At 43.2% G+C, this 23,912-nt stretch overlaps 1 long non-coding RNA gene across 3 annotated transcripts in view; it reads left to right on the top strand.

Moving 5' to 3' along the window:
- LOC144098366 (uncharacterized) overlaps nucleotides 1–19,906 on the top strand; it is a 37,261-nt gene extending 17,355 nt beyond the window's left edge. For all 3 annotated transcript variants that reach the window (XR_013307180.1, XR_013307177.1, XR_013307178.1), the window contains exon 3: nucleotides 19,757–19,906. This is a non-coding gene — a long non-coding RNA (uncharacterized LOC144098366). The remainder of the gene's footprint in view (nucleotides 1–19,756) is intronic.
- Nucleotides 19,907–23,912: the final 4,006 nt, after the last annotated feature.

Here is a 23,912-nt window from a genome sequence, read left to right as displayed (position 1 = left end):
GATATGTGGCATTGCTGGTGATTTAATAAGAAGTTATTTAACGAATCAAAGCCAATTTGTTCAGGTAAACTCTACTTCTTCTGACATTTTGCCTTTAACAAAAGGTGTACCTCAGACCTCAAAACTGGGCCCACTATTGTTCTTTATATACGTAAATGACATTGTACTAATACCTGACTCACCAGACATGACAATGTATGCCGATGATACCAATGTATTTTTACATCCAATGACGCTTCCGAACTTGCTTTCAGCGCAAATACTTATCTAAATCGTCTTTCAGAATGGCTGAGCAAAAACAGCCTAGAACTCAATACAGAAAAAACAACATACATTTTATTCAGGCCTCGTAACAAAAACATACATAGCGACATTAACTTATATTTTAATGACACGGAAATTACCCGCGTTAAGGAACAAAAATTTTTGGGTGTATGGTTTGATGAACATTTATAGTGCAGTTCACATATAAGCAGGTTATGCAATGATCTTTCTAAATCCGTAGGTATTATTGAAAGAATCGCCCACCTAATTCCTCTTTGGCTCAAACATCAGTTATAAAATGCCCTTTTTTATTCAAAGCTCTGCTGTGGGATCTTGGTATCTGGAACAACAACAACAACAACGAACTACAACAAGGTAATTCTTTTACAAAAACGCGCTTCTTCGTATATACAGCAATTACTATGGCCGTTATGCAGATCTTGCAACCGCTCCATTATTCCAGCGTTATTCACTTCTTCGCGCAGACAAAATTTATTATAAGAAGCTTCTGCTTACAGTATACACAAATCGAAATTATTCTCTAAAACATTCAATCCAGATACATCTCGGCACCTTCTACGGCGAAACATCCGACACAAGCCGAAAACAGGAACAAATTATGGAAAGCAGACATTTTTATATCAGTTAACTGAAATATTAAACAAGGTTGAGGAAAAATTAGACTTAAGCGCTCCATTGGGTACTTTCAAAAAAGAGTTAACCGCATTGCTACTAGCTGATTTTGTTTCCTTTTCTTGATCAATGTCATTCTGTTCCATTTCTGTTTGTATGTACGTACATCCGTTCACAAAATGAATACATACGGTGCAGTTGTACTATGTGTGCATTGTGGTTGTGTAGTGCGTATTACAAGTGTAATATGTTTGTACGTGTGTAAATTCTGTACTTTTGCCTTTTATATGTATTTCCTTCTCTTATCACTGCTGCCGAAACTGTTTACTGTAGTGTGCTGGGACCTTTCGTCAGGTCATTGGTACCTTTAGTCCCAGTCTCCACTCCCTATGACGAGGAAATAAAGTTCATTCATTCATTCATTCATTCATTCATTCATTCATTCATTCATTCATTCATTCATTCATTCATTCATTCATTCATTCATTCATTGCCTAGGGGCCGAGTTCCTCTCCGCTCCGCTAGATGTTTGCTGCGCTGTCATATCTTTACTTCCTGGCTGCCCGTCTCCAAAGCGGAGGACGTATCGGTACGAGTCTTCGGAGTGTGCGCAATGGCATTTCACGCCAAAGACGGTTGCGTTGCTTCCATTCCTGGCATCGCCTCGTAAAGCGAAAATGCGGATGGGTGCTGTGGCAGGATCTGTGGCATTGCAAGCGATATTTCTTTTTAGCGGAGATGCGGGGCGTTCTTTCCTCTGCAACCGAGGCAAGCGAATCGATAAGTGACGTGGGTGGCAGAAATTGTTTTTGTACGGCTTGTGTCGAGCTCGAGCGCCGCTGCGCATTTACTGACGCTGTCGCGTCTCCGTTCTGCATTCCGTAAACCTGCAACACGACCTCTGAAACATTGAGTGCAGGGACAATCGAAATCATGAGCGTGCTTTTGGAGGGTAACGTTATGGACATGAGCACCAAAATGAGAAACACAGTAAAAAGAAGCTGCGCGAAACTTTTTTTTTTTTGGTGCAAGAAGCAGCTTGTTCCTTGAGCACAATCTAATTTCGCGGAAGACAGCTTCATGTGTTATTTTATTGTTATTTTTGCGCTTTCACTCATGATCATGCTTCCGCCACTGGAATTGCAGAAGTATGGCTCCTACCATAAAACTGGTGACGTCGAGCTTTTATGCAGAATCCTGAACTCCGATATTCAGCTACTTCACACTTTTACCTATTTATATTGGCGTTCACCTGGATTCTCCCTGTGCCACTAATTGAGTGAGAGTGCTCTTATTTCTTCTGTGACATGTCCAACATTCTCGGACAAAAATATTGAATATTAAAAAATTGTACGATGTTGTTATGGAAATAGTGAAGGTTCCTCTCATGTGAAAAAAAATCTTTCTTTTAACATGTTTCCACCGATCGCATCCATAGAAAACTGATGGAGGTTGCTTTTGACGATAGCAAAACGCTAATAGCAAAAAAAAGTCAAGACTGCTGTCAGGTTGTTGGCGGATATATTGATGGTTATACTGAAATCTTACATTATAGGAAAAAAATTACGTTCATGAACTGTTTCCTGCTCAAAAATGATTTTGTGCAGATGTTGGGTATGGTAGTTAATGGGGCTGGCGAGAGAAAAAAAACACACCTAGGTTGTTTCGCGCTCTAACTGTTATGTGCTCTGATACGAATATAAAACGGCAATGTGAAAAAAAAATAAACTTAAGAACAGATTAGCCTCGTACACCATTGCTTGCACGATATTTACAGAGATAGTGGTTAATAGGCCTAGTCCAACGCTGTACTATACAGTCAACCAAGGGAAAAGGCCGGTTTCCGGAAACCGTACTCGTCTGTCGATTCTATATATACATGCCATTAATCAGCTTATTGGGAAATCTGCACAATGCAGCAAAAGGTAACGTTTAACTCGTAATTGATTACAAAAAGTTGTGTATTTATTTAAACATCCATAATATTGCACGTATTACTTAACTAGGGCGCAGACATCAATGACCAGGAGAAAAAGATTAAGTTAGAGTCTGTTTAGCAGACGCTCCCAAGTTATGAAATGCAGCGTAGCTATAACCCCAAAGAAAAGTATAAAGCAGTTGTACCATGCCAGGACCCTCCTATGGGGTCGAAACATGGAGGGTTATTGAAATTAGGCTTGAAATTCGAAAAGGCTTGAAATTAGATTCAGCACAGCGATAACATGCACGGCGCGAGCAATGTTCACGGGATCAAATCGTGGAAGCTGGCTTCCGCACGGTGTTGACAGCTATGACGAGCGGGCTCCCAGGCGTCTGGGTAGACGGCTGAAAGCGCATTTTTTTTACATTGAGACAGGCCGTGACAGAATCGCATACGCCCCGCTGCGGCGCATTATTAGCGTTGCAGTTGACCGAATAAGCCGAGCAGATAACCGAAACGTCCCCAGCCTCGTTCATTCGGCGGAGCTTTCGATCATGGTCGAAGTGGAGCTAAGGTCTCCATGAGGTGAGGATCATTATCGCCAACCGGCAAAACCAATGTCCGCGGACGTCAATCTTGCAGCTTGCAGCGGTCAGAGTTGGGATCGTGACCTCTGACTCGCGTTGTGCGGAAGTGTATACGTGGGCGCGGCATCCAAACGTGCAATTATTCACGACATTGCGTTGACAGTTTATGAAGTTCGGCTTGGTTGTGGTACTGCGATGCTTTCGGGGGCGCTCGCAAGGCGGGTGCTGCTGTCAAGAGCCCAATCAAAATATAAGCGAAGTTTGCCGGAGTTACTGAAATGCTGGCTTGGGCAGTGAAAAGGACACAGACAAAAATTGAACTACGCCTTCGCAATCACGCGAAGAAAAGCAAATACTTTCAAATACTTTTCGACGGTATGTCCTCCTTCTCCATTCGATGCTTTTTCTCGGTGCCATGCTCATGAACAGAAAGAATTAAAAATACAGGGGCAAAGTGGCACGCCCTTCAGCAGTACAGCCCCGCCACACAAGGTAGCACATGCCGCAAAGCACTGCCGGAAGAAAGGGGCGGCACGCTGCTGTGATTGCGCGCGCCTCAATGAGAGTTCTCACCCCCAACGAGAGATGGCGCCAGGGGTGCCATAAAAAAAAAGGGGGGGGGGGGGGGGGGGGGCTTGCACGCACACGGCCTGGCAGGGCAGGCGCTCCTCTGTTGGTAGGAGCATAGCCTCCACGAGGATGCCCATCCTGCTTTGGAGATGTACCCAGTCTTGTGCACGTTACAGAAAAAAAAATTCTGAGGGCACTTAAGTCTTCTTACGCGGAGGAAAGCAAAAGCATTTGTTTTGAGAAAAAGAAACGTTTTTGACGAAAGAAAGGAAAGGGCGCAGTAGCCCTCGGATCTCAACATCTCGGTGGGTACCGCAACCCCGCCTTTACATTTTTGCTTCAACATTTTGTGGACACTTTTTCCGAACATGTTTTCGCCTACACAGCCTAGCAATGCTTTCGTATTAATAAGCAACTAGCTACAGTTACAGTTACTTCATCTGAAATGTTGATGACTTCAGCGCTCAGTTACTGCCCCGAAAAAGTAACTGAACAATTACAGAAAAGTAACCGATTACTGCTGCGTTGTTATCCTTCCAAAATTTGTACCACTACATACAAGCGCTCCTGCTCCAATTAACTGGTGTGGCTTCCTTTATATGTTACTGAGCAGACAAGCGTAGGGAAACGAGGGGCTCGTTATGAGATACAAATGAAGGAAGCCAACAGTCACCGAAACCAAGGAAAGTACATTGGAAAGTTTCTATTTATTTAATTTTTTTGTGGTGCTCATCAATGGCAAATTAATCGTGCAATCATTTCATGGCTGAAAGGTAATTGATTCGAAAGTACAATAAAAAACAAACAACATGCCGCCAGTGGGAGCCGAACCCACTACCTCCGAATCCACGACCTTTGACCTCCGAGTTCATGGTTTCGGATCCCACCTGCGGCATGCTCGTGGATGTTTTTTCTTCTACTTTCTACTCAATTATCTTTCAGGGATGAAATAATTACACGACTAATTTGTCGTTGATAAAATCTACAACCCAGTGAAACACCATATCCCAGGGATATCCGAATCTGGGCTGAATATCCTAGTCCCTGGTCGTACCTCCTTGGGATATACGCCGGATATCCTCACTTTAAATGTCCCGCAGGTGATGTCCGCTGGATAGAGCATTTGGACTTTCTAGTGCATATTTGAAAAAAAAGAACATTTATTTCACAGGCTGCTTGGTATACACACTAACGGCCTTCAAATCTGCGCGGTTTTAAATAGACCATATCATCACCTGGAAGAATCACTGCGATTAAATAGTTTGTGCGATACAAAATACTGCATCACACTGCAAATTCATTCGGCATAATTATGCGCTAGCTTCTAATTTCTCAGGCAGTTCCATAAAGAAAACGGCATGGTTCCGCATGCACGAGCCCTCAACTACCTATGTATCACGGCGGACACGCGTCTGCATTAAAAAGATATCCTTCCAGTGTCAACTGGAACTCAACTTGAGTACCGCATCGCTTTACCGTGACAACATTAGCTGACGGCAGCAGCACATTAATACGCTTGCTGCACAATTTCGTGGTTGGTACAATTGTCTGGTGCCCTCAAGTACAGCCAGTCGTATTCAGTCGCACGGCAGTCGCTATTTTTCCTTCCGCCATGGCCAGTTTCCACATATTGGCTCGGCTAGGCTTCGTTCTTTGCTTCGAATTACGCTCTGTTCGAGCCAAGTATGCCAAGTATGTCGCGTTATGCATGTTCTGTGCAACGCAACGTCGAAGATCTAATTCAGAGTTGAAAACTGTACAAAAACAAGTAGTTACTTGTCTATACACTACTGAAATGCGAGAAAATTTATTTCCCATGTACCATGAATGTGTAGCCGTTGGTCGTAGTAGCTCGCTTAACTTAACCAGCTAGTCGCGCCCTTTCACTCACTGTGCTACTTGCGCTGTCATGGCCACGGCTTTTTTAATGTGTGGGTAGTTTTCGCGCCCTTTGTGTATGCGTCACGCGTCATTACCACCGTTGAGACCGTTGCGCCGTTGCGTCGTATGTTAGCGCCAATTTCGGACTTCCTTTGATCGTGTTCTCCGCAAGCATGGACAGGAGTGTACCTTCAGGTAAGCGTTTTTCCTTTGCTATTGTAAGCGCTGACGTTCCTTGCTAATACGCAGGGCATGACGCTGCTCTCTCGAAGCGGACTTTTCGGCGTCGCTTAAAAGATCCGGTTTCGGACAGTATTGCAGCGGCTGCCGCGTGGAGCTAGTAAATTTCAACCACCTGGGATTCTAAACTACGCACTGACATTGCGCGATACACAGGGCTCTAACATTTCACCTTCATAGAAATGAGGCTGCCACAGCCGGGATTGAACCCGTGTCTTTCGGGTCAGCAGCCGGGCACAGTAACCACTGCACCCTCGGTTAATGGAGCAGTGATTTAACGCTACTGAGTTAGCTGTTGAGGGCCAAGCTTTATGATTTCTTGGAGCTATGCTCCTGAGGTACCAACGCCAACTTTTCTTTTTTTTATATTGTAGCAAAACCATTTGCTGTTGTAAAATTTCCTGATGAAGGAGATGCGGTTGCTGTGGTTAGAGTAGATAAAGCATGGCATGTGTCTCTGGCCACCAAAATTGCAAAACGTTGCAGAGCTGGTGAAAAACGGAGCTGAGACAAGGCCTGGATGGATCTCAAGTTGTGTGGTCCATGGCTCATTTGGTAAGCTGAGCACGTTTTGGATATTCCATAGTTTTGTTGCATGTTGTGACTTCTTGTTCAGAAAGTAATTTCTCATATTTCCTTTCATTAGAAATGGCTGAAATTTTCCTAAATTATTACAGCTTAATAACAGCTTTCATCATTGAAATCTTGAATCCTATCATACGCGCGCCATAATGAACGAAAAAGGTGCCATTATTTTGGAAGCTTGGAGTCTTTTTCACTGTATTTAGCAGTAGGTGATGTCACAGAGATAAAACATACAGACAAAGCGAGTACAAACTGATAACTGTTCATTTCAGAGGAAACAATTTTGCGACGAGCTAATAGTAGTCAGATATGTATTTCGTTGAAATATTTGCATCTCAAACCTTGCTAAACTGTTGAGTTCTTGGGACATGTGGCTCATTCTTCACCAAACGTCGTAGACCTCAAAAGCGACCACCACAGATTCTTTTTTTAAAAAAAATGGGCTAGTTGGGGATTATAAGAATGGAGTTTCATTGAAGTATTTTTCTGGAAAAAAAAATTATTTGCTTGCGCGAGCGCTTTGTGAGGTTTCCGTGGAGAAGCATAAGTTGGTTGGAGTAAAAAAATTTTAAATGAAACATGAAACAAAGTATTATGACAAATTTTATTTTAAATAATTTCACTTCCTTTTTTCTTTCATCTGACTTCTTTCATCTCACACACCTAGAATACCTTTATGATGTCATCTTTCTAGAGAACTATCATGAAGCAAGCTGACCAGAGCAGAGATGACGTCATCTTTCGAAATGGAGATAGATGAGCCAAAGAGGAAAAGAAAAAAGCGGCATTTCATTTATACCAGCTCCGACTCTAATGAACAGGCCAGCCTTATGCATGCAGCATTCGTCCGCCACCTACACCACCCAACGCTGGCAGACTCATGAATGGTAATGATGTGCAGCTTGTCTGCATTGTAACATTAGTTGAATGTTCAGCAATTCATGGCAAGCACTGTATTTAGCCTGATAATCTCTGTAAATATCAATCTTCTGAGATGAAACAGTTTGTCAGAATTTCGCCCTATAACTCGCATGTGTATGATGCCCGGACTGCTCAACTTAATTCATGAGATCTTTAGTAAGTTTCCCTATTGACTGAAGTATAGTAGGTATTTTGGAGAAGTTTTCTCATAATTTTTTAATAGGAAATATGTTTTTCTACTGCTGTTTTCTGTAAAACATTTCTAAATCTTTCATATACTAGCTAGGCAACTACTCAAAATTCAGTAGTTGCCCTTTTATTAATACAGGGTATAACAATTGCCCACTGTAATGTGCCCACTTGATAAATTATAAATTTTAATAGCAGTATTACTAGGAATGACTGGATTGTTATGGGATTTCTACACTGTATTTTCTAGGTTCTGAAGACGAGCTGGCAGTGCCAGTGCTTGGTGGCCACTGTTCACAAGTCATGAGGGGTATGTTTATTTCATTGCTCTGTCATTTTATTTTATTATTGCCAGCCAACTAGCAGCCCTGTGCTATGTTGGTACGGCTTGAAGGAACATTGGTGCATGTTCGAAGATTACAGTTGTGACCAACATGAAGTAACTAATTGGAAGCTGGCATCTTTGCAGGCAAAGCAGCCACCAGTACTTCAGTTCAGGAAAACAGCAAAGAGGCAGCAGACCGACGACTCGTTCAGTGCTAAAGGTAATAGAAATTTTGCTTGTCAACTGAAGCCTGCGCTTGTCAGTTTCTTTGCTTACGAAGCTCTGTTACAATGATCTGTGTGAGCTGTATGCAAAATTAGTGCAAGTCATTTTTAAAGAGGAATTCCCATGCCACTATTCGTAGGAAGCAGGCCCCATCGTTGTAGCAGTGGCGCTTGTCCACAAGCATCGTATGACAGCCAAGACAGCTCGGTTTGTGCTGCTTGTTAAAAAATCGTTCATATTACGGCATGCACTACATGCAGTTGTATTATAGCAACGTGGCCAAAATGCAACATGAAATTATTTTCCTTAGGATGGTTAGTTATGTGTGTTCATGTATGTTTGAGGGAAGAACTACAAAAATTTAACCATAACATTATGACATATTTTCACGTTAATTGAGAAGGGAATAACTGGAGCTTTGAACTACGCTTTGTCTTTCATTTTCACCCCAGATGATCTTTTTCGGTAGTTTGTGACTGGTATACAAAAGGTTAAATATTTATGTGGTTATAACAAAAAGTGCAACTTGGGTATAAGTGAGAATATGCTTTTGCCAAATAACATATTTGCATGTTATAATTTTATCTAAGCCTAATTGTTCTTCAGACAAACAGACTGCTAGCCATTATGCCTCCTGGGCACACAGTTGTCAATCTGTATCAAGTAAGCTGTGTTTTTCTATCTTTTTTTTACAGGTTAGCAGGCAGTCTAGGCAAACAGGAACGAGCCATACAGTTCGAGCACCTGGATATGGCCCCAGTCAGTAATCCGCAAATCTACCATAGAGTCTAACGCAGTTATAGTAGTCCTGATCAGATCAGTTTATTAAGTGCGTGTATACCTTCTGGAGAGAGTACTATTTACTCATAAACTTGCCCACAGTTCTTTGTGTTCCAGGCTCATCTCGGCATGCATGCTGGATTGAAACTTCTTCTCAAGGATTTGTGATAGCTAATAAGGAGCAAAAGAAATTACTGATGTGGCCTTACTGTAGAGAGATTGTTTGCTACTGTGAAATCCTAATGAAAATTTGAATTTCTTGAAATGCAAATTTGAAATGTGTTCACAACGTAATGTAAATGCAACAGTTGTCAAGCCCGAATGCCCATACGGATTTCAACTTGTTAAATATCTTGAAATTCACAGCACTGCCTTGTAAATTATGAAACTGCTCCACTTCAACGCCTGTTCTGTATATGTGTCATCCATTCAGATCCACCTCACGCTGAAGTGTTGAAGCTGCTACACTTCATTCGCATGAGAAAGCTGGAGCACTCATCTCAGCTGAACTATTTGACTTCGTGGGTGAAAGCGAAAATGACTTTCCTGAATGATGATGATGAAGATGACATCATTGAGGTGCGACACGGATTTGAAGAATTCTTGGTGTTCGACAAGAAACTGCCAACCTCAGCAGCCATGAAAACGCTACTGGTAATTTTTTGTTTTATTGCTTTGAACGTATTCTGGTACTTCAAAATTTTAAGCATGACAATTTGGCATTTGCTCGTGAGAGTGCACTTTCGGGTGTTTGAATCACTTCTTTCTCAATCTCTAGTAAACGTGCCCAAAACACCCTACGTTATCCGTAATGGCCTTACAGCTTGCGCATCGATCCGGTATAGCTTAAGCATCAAATGCTGTACATTGTGTTAATTCCTTTTAATCAGCCGCACGTGCACTTCTTCGGTATGCTGCTTATAATGCAAAAGTATTTGGTTGGCGACTTTCTGCGCTTTTTTAAGATTCAACTAAAATTGCAAGTTAGGTGGATTTGTAATGCGTGAGAATGTTTAGGACAGAAAAAAATTGTCAGAAGAGTGACGGGATAACACAAGGGGCTGACTTTCGAGATTTTTCTGGAAACATTGCCCTTATATCGAGAAGCACTATTCAAGAAAAAAGTATATTCAAAGCAGCAAAATACCTTGAAAAAAGTGCCAGATAAATGGCAGCAGGAAACAAACTGCACATCAGTCCACAGATGGAAGTCGTCAATAACAGAACAAGTGACTTTACACCTGCTCCTGCTGCTTGGGGTATTGATGTGGTGTTTATTTTGCACCAAGTTTAACTGGCCATTGTAATGCCAGCTGTGTGTCCAAACAAATCTTGTTGAATCAGCACTTTTGTGTCATGTCAGCCTTCTCATTCTTTATTGAAAGCTTTTTTTTTATGCTGCAGACAACCACAGAGGTTATCTTGGTGATGTGTGGTGTTATGTGGGCATAAGTGCAACTCGTAATAACCATGCCCATAGAGCTTGGCACAAGGAATGTTTGGTGCGTTTTAATGTGCAACGTTATCTTATGACCCAGGTTCTTAGTATTGTGTGGGTGCAAAAGCTGTGTCTCTGAATGTGTATGGTTTGATTTTTAGCAAGCTTGTCATGTGATGTAGGCAGCCATGCAAGTAGCTGTCTTTTGCCTTTGTTTCTTTATCTGCAGTGTTGCTTACTAGTCTAGCAAGTTACCTGCAGTTACACTTTTACATTATCCTGTTTACAGAAAATGCATTGTATGGTGGTACAAGTCATGGCGATGCAACTAGATTTATACTAAAAGACATGTTCTCGAATGAAACCGCCAGCCACTTCAGTTGGCAAAGGGGCACAGGAAAACTACAATTCCAGACAACAGCTTGTTGTGAAGTCATGTTTTGTATGAACACTTGCATGTTATGGCTTTCTTTTATTCATAGATGGAAACATTGACTTACGCACAATGTAGTAACACTTCATGGCATGGCCAGTAAAGAAACTAGGCAAGCAGGTCTGAATCGATCAATGGGCCTTGGTTTCTAGCTTTAGGTGGCTATAGTGTGTCACTACTAATAGTTACATGCTCAAATCAAACATTGGTCATGCTTCGTTTTATGTATAGTTTCTAACCAAGTTGCAGGGCTGCTGGAAGGGAACACATGACTTTTCTTTTTGCTTTTTATACTGCCTTGTTAATGGGTGCTGTCCTGCTTGGCATGTGACCTTCACAAGGCTGCTTTACCATATAGCACAGCACAATAAAAAAGAGTTACAATTGTTTTGAAAGTACAGCACATTATAAAAGAAAAAAAAGGGCAAGGACAGTCTGATTAAAAAAATAACAAGCATGGATGTTTTAATTTTAGTGCAGCACATGTCACACTCCTACAAAATGTGGTAACACATTTTTTCATCATTTAATTGTGCATTTCTAATACTTGTCACATGGCAGTGAATAAGTGGTAACTGCAAACCGTTATGTGTGAAGTTTAAACTACTTTACTTGTATGAATAATTGAATCAAGTTGGATTTTAAAGTACACTGAGTGCCTTATTTTTCTTGCTTTTTTGAAAACCTGTTCTTTCTTTTTTGCTCTGCAGTTTTTATGGAAAACTATTTTTGCATTGGGGGTTTGATAAGAATTCATTTGACATAGTGCTAAAAATTATGTCTGTTGTAGCTGCACAAGTATGTCATTTTTTGCAGATGTTTTGACTACCAGTTTCTTATATCAAGACGGCACTGTAGCTCAAATTGAGCAGCTTATCAAATCATGGCTTCCACACGCAAAAGAGCCTTTTGAAAGAAAGACAAACAATGATGCAGTAAATGACAAGCAATAGCATCCTTTTTATCTGTGCATGCACTGATAGTAGTTGTATGTTCATTAAAAACAATCAGAGAAGCATAATAAGCAAAAAGTGGTGGCGCCAGCATTTACATGGGTGCTGCCAAGTAGCCTTAAGATGGTGGTTTCAGTTAACAGCAAAGGTTTCTTGTTTCACCAAAGCAGCAATGACAACGCTAAAGTATTCACCTCAAAGGTTGAACCGCTGGACTTCAATGCTCCCACCATTGCATAAGGCAGAAGTGGAGCTTTAAAACTGGGGTGGAGATTTTACTCATCCTATGGGCTTATAAATTTGTTTTATGATGTTCCCTTCATAAAAGAACCACTGATAGCTTCTCTCGTCAGCAGCAGCAGGTTTTGTTTATCGCCCCCTGGCCACCACTTAAGCTCTGTGTTGCTGCTGCATTTGTACTGTCTTGGGATCTTTACATAACATAGACGCATACAAAACTACATTCAGCCAATTTTTATTTATATATCTGATATGTTTTCAAACATATTTAACTGCATAGGTTTTCTCTTTGCCTTTAGTTTACTATGCCGGGTGGTGCTGCAATCGCAGCTTCTTGAATGCTGCTTGCTTCAAATGTCTGTGATTGCCGTTTTCGCTTCTAAGGCCTTTTGAGGCAACAGTGTGTTACGCATGCTGCGTAGATGCGCACCGTGAGCTTTTTAACAGAAGGGTCCAATTTTCAAAGGCCTTTGCCATGCCCATGTGGCAGGCGTAAAGCCGTGAATCTTTGTACCTTTGTTCATTCATCAAAGCTGTCGGCACTCCGCTTTATCATTTGTTTGTTTTTGTGATGCAAGACGCGCCCAGATTTATCTCGACTTAGCGCATCGAGGCGGAGCCGATTCTACAACGTATCTCGAAAGTTTGCTGCCAGCTTTAAGTTTAGCATGGCCGAGAGCGGCGGGCATTCTGTTCAATGACCACTGAGTCGTTCATTTCTTTGCGGGTGCTAGTCGGCACAAATAAAGACTTTCATTTGAAAGCCCTTTTCACTGCCTTCCTGCTTGATAGACTGCTGGCGCCACTATGTAATATTATTAATGCCGTTTAAAATATAACAGTGCTAGGGCAGTGGTCGAGTCTCATGTCAGATTCTCACATTGTGCACTCAGGTCAGGTATCATTCCTGAATGTAAAATAAAGTGATCTTTTCCCAACTCTCAAAAACCTTATTGCAACAGCTTTTGTTTTCCGGTTTTCATTTACATAGCTAATATTCAACTGCAGGACGAGACTACAGACATCAACACTGCCTGCTGAGCCGGCAGCCTCTGAATTCATGACGACAGCCTCGAGAGTTATGGCATCAGCCCCTGCTTCTGATGACAGCCCCGGAGATGAGTCTGATGTGTAGCTCCTAAAGTTTATTGCACTTGTTTCTTAAGGGGAAGGTAGTCTTGAACTAAAAATTATTAACGAAGTTTCAGTTGTGAAGTCGAAAACATTTTTGTGTGTCTATTTTAAATACGTCATTTAATCTCATGGAAAATGTGCTCGTGCACTTGGGTAATATGTTGTGCTGGTTTTGTTTGTGTTTTCAAGAACTATTGGTGTAAGGAAATTACTAAAATGCTTGCCATTCATCTTTGTTGACAGCAAAAAAAAACATTTAGGGTAACATCATCATCCCCCTTCAGCAATTAAATTTTAGGGGTTTTTATGATAGACAGGATGATTGTAACCTTATTTCAATTCCTGATAATAATACTAATAATAATTGGTTTTTGCGGAAAGGAAATGGCGCAGTATCTGTCTCATATATCGTTGGACACCTGAACCGCGCCGTAAGGGAAGGGACAAGGGAGGGGGTGAAAGAAGAAGGGAAGAAGGAGGTGCCGTAGTGGAGGGCTCCGGAATAATTTCGACCACCTGGGGATTTTTAACGTGCACTGACATCGCACAGCACACGGGCGCCTTAGCGTTTTTCCTCCATAAAAACGCAGCCACCGCGGTCGGGTTCGAACCCGGGAACTCTATTCCTGATGTCAAGAAAAACAAATAGCCTGCATTTGAGCTAGTTTCCTGTAGCAAAATTGCTTGAAAATTTGACAGGAACTAGAGACAAGTGCACAAGGCATTTTACATGAAATTAAATGGTGTATTTGGAATATGGACACAAAAATAATTCCTAAAAATTTCATAGCAATGACTTCGTTAATGAATTTTTTCCATTGAAGACCTTTCTAGTAAGAGGAGGCATGCTATCTACGGTGCTTCTCTGGTAATGTGTCAGATGTGGTGCTGTCAACACTCTTTTGGGGCACTTTCCTGCTGTGCCTGACAGATTTGTCTGCTCCATGCCACTGAAAAGTCTTCTGTCTTCATCGTCATTGCTGCATTCATGCTAGGCTGAACATGCTACAAGCTTTTATAGCATTGAGTCAAAATTTCTTTACTGTGCATATTTTTTGCGATATCTAGTGTATTTATTATAATGTGTGCATATTATGCTATTTCTAGTCTGCGGGGCTTGAGCAAGGTTTGCAAAAACTGTTCCACTTCTTTATGCTGAACATGGTGCAAGCTCTTACAGTGCGAAATTTCCTCACAGTGTATATTTTTTTGTGACAGAGTCATAGGTGATAAAGCACATATACTACGTGATTTCTAGTCTGCAATGCACAAGCAAGGTTAGCAAAAAAATTTATTTCACTTCTGCAGGCAGAACATACAAGCTTTTGTAGAATTTAGTCGAAAATTCCATAGTGTATTTTTCTGTGAGCTCTAGTCTCTAGCATATAATGGGGGCATATTAAGTGATTTCTAGACTGCAATTTGCAAGCAAGGTTTCTGTCTGCTAAAAAGGGTACAGGTTTTTACAATTTGATATTTCCTTATACTTTATTTTTCTCTGACTTCTGGTCTTTAGGTTACAAGTGCATATTATGCAATTTCTAGTCTGTGCAAGGTACAAGAAAGATTTGCCAAATACTCTGTTCCACTTCTGTATGGTTAACATTTCACAAACTTTTACCATTAAGCCAAAGGCTACTGCTGGTAAGCTCGACCATGTGGTTGAGTTTAGTATTCCCTTTTCCTACTGTAGGAAGTATTTTGTAACATCTAACATGGTTCTCGCATTGTGAAGAGTATAAACTGTAAAACACCGTAAACTGTAATGAATATTTTTACGAAATCTGCGGAATGTTCCACTTCTGCACATTGAACATGCTGGTCACAAGTTTTGATAGGTTTCAATGTGGGCATTTTTTTTTTATAGTAGCAGTGTTCATTAGTTCTCTGCTACTCATTTTGTGTCATACTGTTTGTAATGTATGGTTTCTTTCTAAGATGTTCTTTTGGGTGCCTTAACTGAGGAAGTGCTCATTTTTGTATCACTGTATTCAGTGAAATAACTTTCGGGATGTTGGAGCTACTCTGCGCAATTCATGTCTGTACTTATAGCAGAATATCTATTGGACACCTCTCACGGGCTTCCGGTGCATCCCTTCAAGCACACTGTGAGGTGTATAAATGCAGACATGATAAAGAAAGTTGGGCTAGTTGGTTTAAAGTCACACAGGGTGTAATGCGGCGAGGAACAACAGAAGATATAAAACATTGTGGCCACTGACATCGAATAAAAGAGGACCGCAGGGGGAACAGTAGGTGAGGCCGTCTTAACCCTCTCCGCCGCGTAGAATGTGACGCGCCTGGAATCAAAAGCTGTTCGATATCCGCCGCGGAGGCTCAGTGCCCATAATCGCGGGATCGAATCCCGACCGTGGCGGCCGCGTTTCGATGGAGGCGAAATGCCAAAATGCCCGTGTGCTGTGCAATATCGTTAGTGCACGCTTATAAAGAAACTCCAGCTGGTTGAAGTGGATTCAGAGCCCGTCCATTGGCGACCCTCAGAGCCCATGTACAGCTACATATCTAGGTGCTGTTTTATATATCTGCGCTGTTAAAGAAAGGAGGCGAAGCATGCCTTTCTTAAAGACAAGACATTGCAACTTATATCAGTTTGCCGATAAATTTTGCAGTTTGCTGTTGGCAGCTCACGCGTATAGAGAACGTGGCCACAGCTGCTGCTTTGAATATCTAGCATGTATGTGCCGGCATTTTTTTTTTAAACAGCGTGGCCGCAGTGTTGTCGCAAGCATAACTTCTGTTCGGCTTTTGTGTTATAATCACCTTTTCAAGCTTTAATATTCATGGAAAAAAAATTTCACACAATTGATTCGAATAATCACTAGATGACAATATATCGGCTTGAGGAGAAGTTAGCAGCCGTTGTAGGCATGCTGTAGTATATCACGTCTGTGATTCATAACATTTTATGAAGCAATAAATTCCGCATAAAAAGCACCTAAATGGGCTGGAATCAGAAAAGCTGTTTGCTTCGAACTCTATTCACAACTGGTCGTCGCTAATTAGCTCACCTTTCATGATAGCCAACTACGTAAGGGCGAAGCCCCTAGCATAACAGTAACACATCTTAGGTATACGCGAATCTCCTCGGGCCCAGGCTGCAAGTCCACGAGCACCTCCATGCCTGTCCTGGGAGTGCTACGTTTGTCACATACGTAAAAGAAGACTCCAGTTTCATTAAACTCCATTTCTCAAAAAAGATGCGATCGGTGACATTGAGGCCCTGGTCTGGGCTTTGCGTAACGTCCAACATCTGTGGTTGTCAGGTTGTTTCAATACATCAAGTGTAATTGTCAGCTCGTTTGCAGAAGGGCAGAAAAACAAGGACCGCTATTGCATGCGCATCAGTGGAAACCGAACATATATATTACGTGTCATGTGCCGCATTACGGCCGAAAGTTAGACGTTGAGCTATGGGAAGTACGGCAGTAGCAGAGATTTATTTTCTGTGCGTATAAAAAGTCCGTAATGTCCCGCCTGGAACAAGAGCCTTTCACTCATCTCGAACTGAACTTCTCCCGAAGAAAAGAAGCCGTACTTGCAGTTTCAGTCGTGGTGTTCGTGAGTTTTGTTGGCATTTTTTTCTGGAACTGTTGACCTACATAATAAAATACATAAATTCACATGACATTTAACAAACAAGTAGACGCTCACTCTGTTTCACCGTTGGTCAAGTTCTGCTCATCGACTCGGGAGCGCGCACGGCGTTCACAACGCGAGGTGAGAGTCTTCGCGCGTCAAAGAAAGAAGTGATGTGACATCCTCAGCTTTAATTTTTGCCCTTCCGGGCATTGTTGTCAAGTCCTGTCTCTTTAACACTCACAGTCCAGGGCCTGCAGCGAGCTAGTTCAAGTGAGCCGCACTTTGTAGACCGTTAACCAAGCGCAGCTGGTTCGAAACATTCACCCAAACCATACACACCAAAATGAAAACGCTAACCTGGGACGGGTTGAGTAGGGCAGTGCGCTGACCTTGACGACTGCGCCACACTTAAATCTACTGCGACTCCTTGTATATGAAAAATAAAAAATAACAGCAACAAGGCGATAAAATCTTTAGGACTTGAAAGAAAAGCAGAAACGGCGCTTCATTTCTATCGTTTCCTCTCAGTGGTAGGAAACGCGCTAAGAGATTGATCGTGAGCCGCAGATTGCCGTGGCCCACGAGCTGACGAGCTGCCCTTCAGCTTCGTTCAACGGGTGGCAAATGTAGCGGAATCACGACCACCGCTGATGGGCGCACAGCGAGCACGCAAGCAGGCTTCGAAACTCTCCGAGCAGCCTCTCATCCATTTCTGTGCCGCATGGACGGCATGCGGAATGGAAGCGGAAAAGGAAGCCCCACTCGCAACCAAGGGTACACGTGCCAGGAGAGCGGGCAGTGCTCTCAAGCGGCAACTCAAGAAAGGGTAGACGGGTTCGGTCGCGACGGCGCGCTTCGCTCGTAGCAGCATGCCATTTAGCTTCACGTGAGTACAAAAATGGAGCAGTGAATCAGCTCTCTAGAGCACTTCATGAGCTTAAACCAGTAATGGACCGATAGAAGCTTAGCATGGGCTAGGTGGTGCATTTTTGGGACAACCCGAGGGCATGCGTTGTGCCGTTTGTGTTCCTCTCTTTACGTTCTGCCTTTGGTTGTTGCCTTGGAAATTAACTGATATTGACGTGACACAACAACGCCTTGGCTGAAGGGCGCAGCACAGTTAGGTGTTCTGAACTGTTGTTTACCATGCGGGGGAAGGAAAACGTAGTGGGTTGGGGGCAGCAGAGAGCTAGATGTTCAGAGGAACTTGAGAAATTCGCGGAACTCGCGGAATACAGGGCTAATTGGAGGTCAATAGGCGCGTCGTTTATTGTGGTGTAGGTGCAACCGGCCTGATGATGATATTCCCAAATCCAAACAGCAGTTTCTATGTAACTTTGAGCATTTGCCTTCACGCTCCTAGCATTGCAGTATTTGACCATTTCGTTTGTTATTATTTTCATGCGGTTGTATTTTTGATACATGTATTTCTGCTTCGTGATGCAACATCTAACATCTATTGCTGGGTCTTAAATGACCTTTTTATTACGACCCCCCCCCCCCCCCCCCCCACTGCGCTTGTGCAATACCTTGTAAAGGGTCTTTAAGGGTTACCTCAACAATGAGTGGTGGTAGTGGCGGTGATTTAGAAGTGTTCTTTAACTTGCACGGCCATATCGGTATCTTGAACTCTTTACTCTCCAGTATTGAAATGCTAGCGCAGTGGCCGGAAATCGAAGCAGCGAATGCTTGTTGAAACACCAAATCACAGAGCCACTGAGCCACTTGTTAATTTTTTTTTTGCCTAATTTGTGGGTTCTTTAATAAGCCACAAAACGCTTGTCATTACTCGGTACATTATATCCGCTAGGATTACGAACGCCCTGTCATGGCCGTTGACTCAACTCTGCAGTGGTTAGTGTTAGTTTCCGATGCCCTTGCAGAGTTCAACTGCATGGCGAAATTATTGCTGAGTAGTAATTGTAAGACTCTTCGACGAAGCCAGTTTCGCCACACGTGAAGAAGCGTCCTTACAGACTGCTAGTGCGAGAAGGGAGCTACAAATGTGCACAATATGTCTAAAAAACGTGGCGGTGAAATGGAAAGAGTCTGACATTACCCAAACCTTGAAACGTTATCCATGACATTGCGCAACAACCTTTATGCGTAACAAATAAATTGCTTACCAATCGTAGCCTATGCGCACATTACATTGGTTGCAAAGCACACGACCCACTGATTCGAATAAGAGATGCTCACTTTTGTTGTGTAAAAATTAAAAAAAAAACTCGAAGCATTAGGATTCATGCCTTTCAGAAATAAAGCAGAATGCCATTGAAGGTGTTAAAGCAGAAAAGTATGCAGCCTGTCTAATGCAAAACAAATGTCGTATTGAACAACGGCCTGTAATCGGCAATACTATCAAACTTGTGCAGTGGTATTATAGCAGGATGGCTCGCAGCGCAATTAAAAAACACGGACATAGAAAGAACGCGACGAACGCAGCGCTGACTATCTACTTGTTAATTCATTGCGAGACAATTCGCGACACGAAAAAAAAAGAGAAGTAAAGGATATGAAAGATCAGAAGGAAAAAACGCTAAAAGATCAGTACAAGAAAATAGACTGCAGGCCATGTGTCTGAGGTGAGCAAGAAATCTCTTGGATTAGTAATCTATTTCCATGTTTGTTAACGAAACCTATGGATCGCCGACCCCTGAATCTTTCTACATTGCTATGTGATGAACGTCACTTATTTCCCTGGTAAGTTGGGAATTGCGTCTGGCCACAATCTGGCACTTTAGGAACGGCTGCTGGTATTTTTCTTCAGTGCAGACGCGGCAGCGAGTAAAAAGGTTCGTCGACAGCGCTACATTTTTCACATTCCTTTTATGCAGTTGCAGAAGCACCTTTACGCATCTGCCTGCCTGGCCAACGTAGGTGCTGCCGCACGTGAGGGGCAAGGAATGGTAAACTTGATCGGCGCATGGAAGAAACCGTGCTTCATGATAAGCACTGCATCGAGAATTTGGAGTCCTTAGCACGTTCACAATTTCTGCACATTCTCTGTACCTAATTAGGATCAGAAAATAAAACATTGGCGTTGGCTCGTTTTGCGATTTTCTTGAGGCTGTGTGAAAAAAAAAACGTACAGATATCGTACAATAAATGTTTTCTTGTGTGTTTCACGTGTAGGATTTTAATAATTCGTTTGGTGCCAATTTTCTCCTCAGTTTCTCGGCAACCAATATTAACAAAGGGGTAACGTATCCAGCGCTTTTTAGGCGTTTCCCTTGCTCCTGGAAACTTACTTCAAAATAGCGAATACAACATCTTTGTGAGGAATTATGCGTGCACAAGTTAGCGATGGCTCTCTGTATTAACTTCGATTGCGACGAGTTGCATGCTGAAAGCGATTTGTTTGCCCGAGGCTCATAACTACAGCATATATGGGATGTTTCAAAGAAAAACCGGAGGACAAGGAATATTACTGTCTGTCATTGATTGGTACCCCCCATGATTCAAGGCCAAATGTTGCAGGCAGTAGCTAAAGGTGTCCAAGAGGACGAATGTAACATGTTGGAAGTGGAAAGACGCTGAAGAACTTCCCAGAAGAACCAAGAAGACCTACACGAACCAGAACACTTTCACCATTTTTGCGTCCGGAAGGCTGCTCAGTAACGTGCTGTCCCGTGAGGCAAAGAATAAAGCAGTGACAATGGGCGCTTCTGACCAGCATTGCAAATGCTTTGCTTCTGGATGTTGGTCTTTATTTTCCAGGCGGAAAATGTTGAACGTGAATAGAAACTTAAAGGTTCCAGGAAGTCGTCAATAGTCACACCTGACTCATCCTGAAAACGTCAAGTCCGGTATTGATCAATGCACTTTTAAACAGTCCCAAAAAGGACCGCGTGTGGAATCGAATGATATTTAATTTTGATGTCAAGTGGCAATGCAGACATCCGCATGCAGCCACTTCGCGCATGCTGTGCACAAAGTATAATAACTCCACCAACAAAAGGGTCATCCAGTTACTGTCAAGTGACAGCCGTTTATACATTTAGGCAATAACAACTGAAAAAAAAAACAATCCTCGTATTCTAGCGTTAAACGTTGCCAGGTTTAAACGTTGCCAGGTTAGCGTTAAACGTTACCAGGTTCAGATTCCAATGGAAATGGACAACTCCAATTCCATTGGAGTCTGAACTTGGCAACGTTTAAGGCTAAAACTATCTAGTGAGGCCAGCCTAACAGTGTTGTTCGAGGAACTAGGGGGAATTAAATGGGATATCATAGGGCTTAGTTAAGCGAGGACGACAGGTGAGGCGTATACAGTACTAAAGGACGAACACATACTGTGCTATCGCGGATTAGCGGATAGAGGAGAACTAGGTGTAGGATTCCTCATTAATCAGAATATAGCTGGCAACGTAGAGGAGTTCTATAGTATTAACGAGAGGGCGGCAGCTATTGTAATTAGGCTCAATAGGAGTTACAAGCTGAAAGTGGTGCAGGCCTACGCGCCTACATCCAGCCATGATGACCAGACCGTTGAAAGTTTCAATGAAGGCGTGGAATTGGCAATGAATAAATTAAAATCACAGTACACCGTACTAATCGGCGACTTCAATGCGAATGTGGGCAAGAAGCCGGCTGACGACCACGCGGTAGGCGACTATAGGATAGGTTCTAGAAAAAGCAGAGGAGAGTTATTAGTCGAATTCGCAGATAGAAATAATTTACGGATCATGAATACCTTCTTCTGCAAACGAGAGAACAGGAAGTGGACCTGGAAGAGCCCCAATGGTGAAACTAAAAATGAAATAGACTTCATACTATGCGCTCAACCTGGCATTGTTCAGGATGTGGGCGTCCTCGGAAAGGTGCGCTGTAGCGACCACAGAATGGTGAGGTCTCGAATTAGCTTAGACTTGAAGAGGGAACGGAAGGAGCTAGTGAAGAGGAAGTCCATTAACGAGTTAGCGGTAAGAGGGAAAGTACAGTAATTCAGGATATCGCTGCTAAACCTATATTCGGCTTTAACTGAGGAAGACGACCTTGATATTCATACAATGAACGATAATCAGATAGCCATCATTACAGAGTGTGCAGTAGAAGTAGGCAGTCGGACTGTTCGACAGAATACCGGCAAGCTATCTCAGCAGACGAAAGATCTGATTAAGAAACGCCAAAGAATGAGGGCGTCTAACTCTACCGACAGAATAGAAATGACAGAGCTATCGAAGTTGTGGGTTTCTCAGTAGGCACAGGCCACTACCCACCGCGGGTTCGAGCTTCGCGCGAGCCAAGGGCCCCGATCAGTTGTCACCACACGCACCCTGGGGCACCGCTGCGGCGGCGTTCAACCTCTGCAGAGAGGAGAGCGGCTCGCCGCAAGAAACAGGCCTCCGAGTTCACAAAGGAGACGTTTATTGACGCCGTCCTCCAGCGGTACACACATACACTCAACAGTCACCCCGTCCCGGGGCGCGCTCAGAGCAAGGCTCCGGTGCGCGCTCGGGACAACAAGAGAAATGCGCGCCGCTAGCACGCCGCTGCAGGAGATTGTCCCCGCGGCAGTGCTGTGATCTCTCTCGTGTCGGCCGTTGGGCCGTTTGCGAGAGAGAGTGGGCAGTCAACGCAAGGTGCGCCTGTCAGAGGTCGTTGGACCCCTGGACAGGCTCGAGCCGCGGCGGATCGAGGACCCACGCTGGCGAGCTCGAGTATCAACTGGTCCGAACGGCAGAGGCCGGCCCGGACGAACAGCAACGTACGCACATTACGCTGTCTCGGTCGGGTCTCTCTCTCTCTCTGGGCCCCGCTCGGACGGTCGCGCGCCGCGCTACCACCCAAAACGGGTCCCGAATTCCCGCCAAAAGTCACCAATGGCAAATGCCCTTGGGAAGCCGGGGGCGGAGCTGCGGCCGAATTACAGCGATTAGCCACCAGCCGTCTCCCCGCCGCCCGAGGCGGGAGAAAGGGAAAGAGAGCGACGCGGGATGCCGCGCAGACGCCACGGCGGGAACCTAGCAGGCTTCCCACAAAGTTAATAATGAAGCGCAAGGTAGCCGACATAAGGAAGTTTAATATGGAGAGAATCGAGCATGCTCTAAAGAACGCAGGTAGCCCAAAAGCGGTGAAGAGGAAACTAGGCAAAGGTAAAAGTCAGGTGTATGCGTTAAGAGAAAAGGAGGGCAATGTGATTAGCAATATGGATTAGATAGTTAACGTAGCCGAAGAGTTCTACAGGAAACTGTACAATAGCCAATGTAACTAGAGCGTAAATGAGAGAGACAGTAGCGCATAGCAATGCGTCATCCTGCCAGTAACAAAAGAGGAAAGAGAGCCTTGGGAGCAATGGAAAGGGGAAAATGAGCTGGGGAGGATCAGGTAACAGCAGATCTGTTGAAGGATGTGGAAGGGGAAGATCGTGCTAGAAAAACTAGCCACCCTTTATACGCAATGCATAACGACCTCGAGCGTGCCAGAAGCTTGTAAGAATGTAAATATTATGTTAATTCATAAGAAGTAGGGAGACGCCAAGAACTTGAAAAATTACAGACTAATCAGCTTACTATCCGTTGCCTACAAGGTATTTACTAAGGTAATCCCTTATAGAGTCAGGGCAACCTTAGACTTTAATCAACCAAATGATCAGGCTGGCTTTCGTAAAGGATATATATTCCACAATAGATCATATTCACACTATCAATCAGGTGATAGAGAAATGCGCCGAATGTAATACACCTCTATATATAGCCTTCATTGATTACGAGAAAGCATTCGACTCTGGAATCCTGAGGAGTCATACAGGCATTTCGTAATCAGGGTGTAGAAGAGCCATATGTAGAAATACTGGAAGATATATATAGCAACTCCACATCTACCATAGTCCTCCATAAAGTCAGCAAAAAAATTCCAATAAGGAAGGGCGTCAGGCAAGGAGACACTATCTCGCAAATGCTATTCACTGCCTGTTTACAGGAGGTATCCCGAGGCCTAAATTGTGAACAGTTGCGATTACCTTAGTAAATACCTTGTAGGCAATGGATA

Source organism: Amblyomma americanum, chromosome 1 (genome assembly GCF_052857255.1).
Source record: "Amblyomma americanum isolate KBUSLIRL-KWMA chromosome 1, ASM5285725v1, whole genome shotgun sequence".
Classification (NCBI taxonomy): domain Eukaryota; kingdom Metazoa; phylum Arthropoda; class Arachnida; order Ixodida; family Ixodidae; genus Amblyomma; species Amblyomma americanum.
This window is presented reverse-complemented; position numbering and strand designations above follow the sequence as displayed.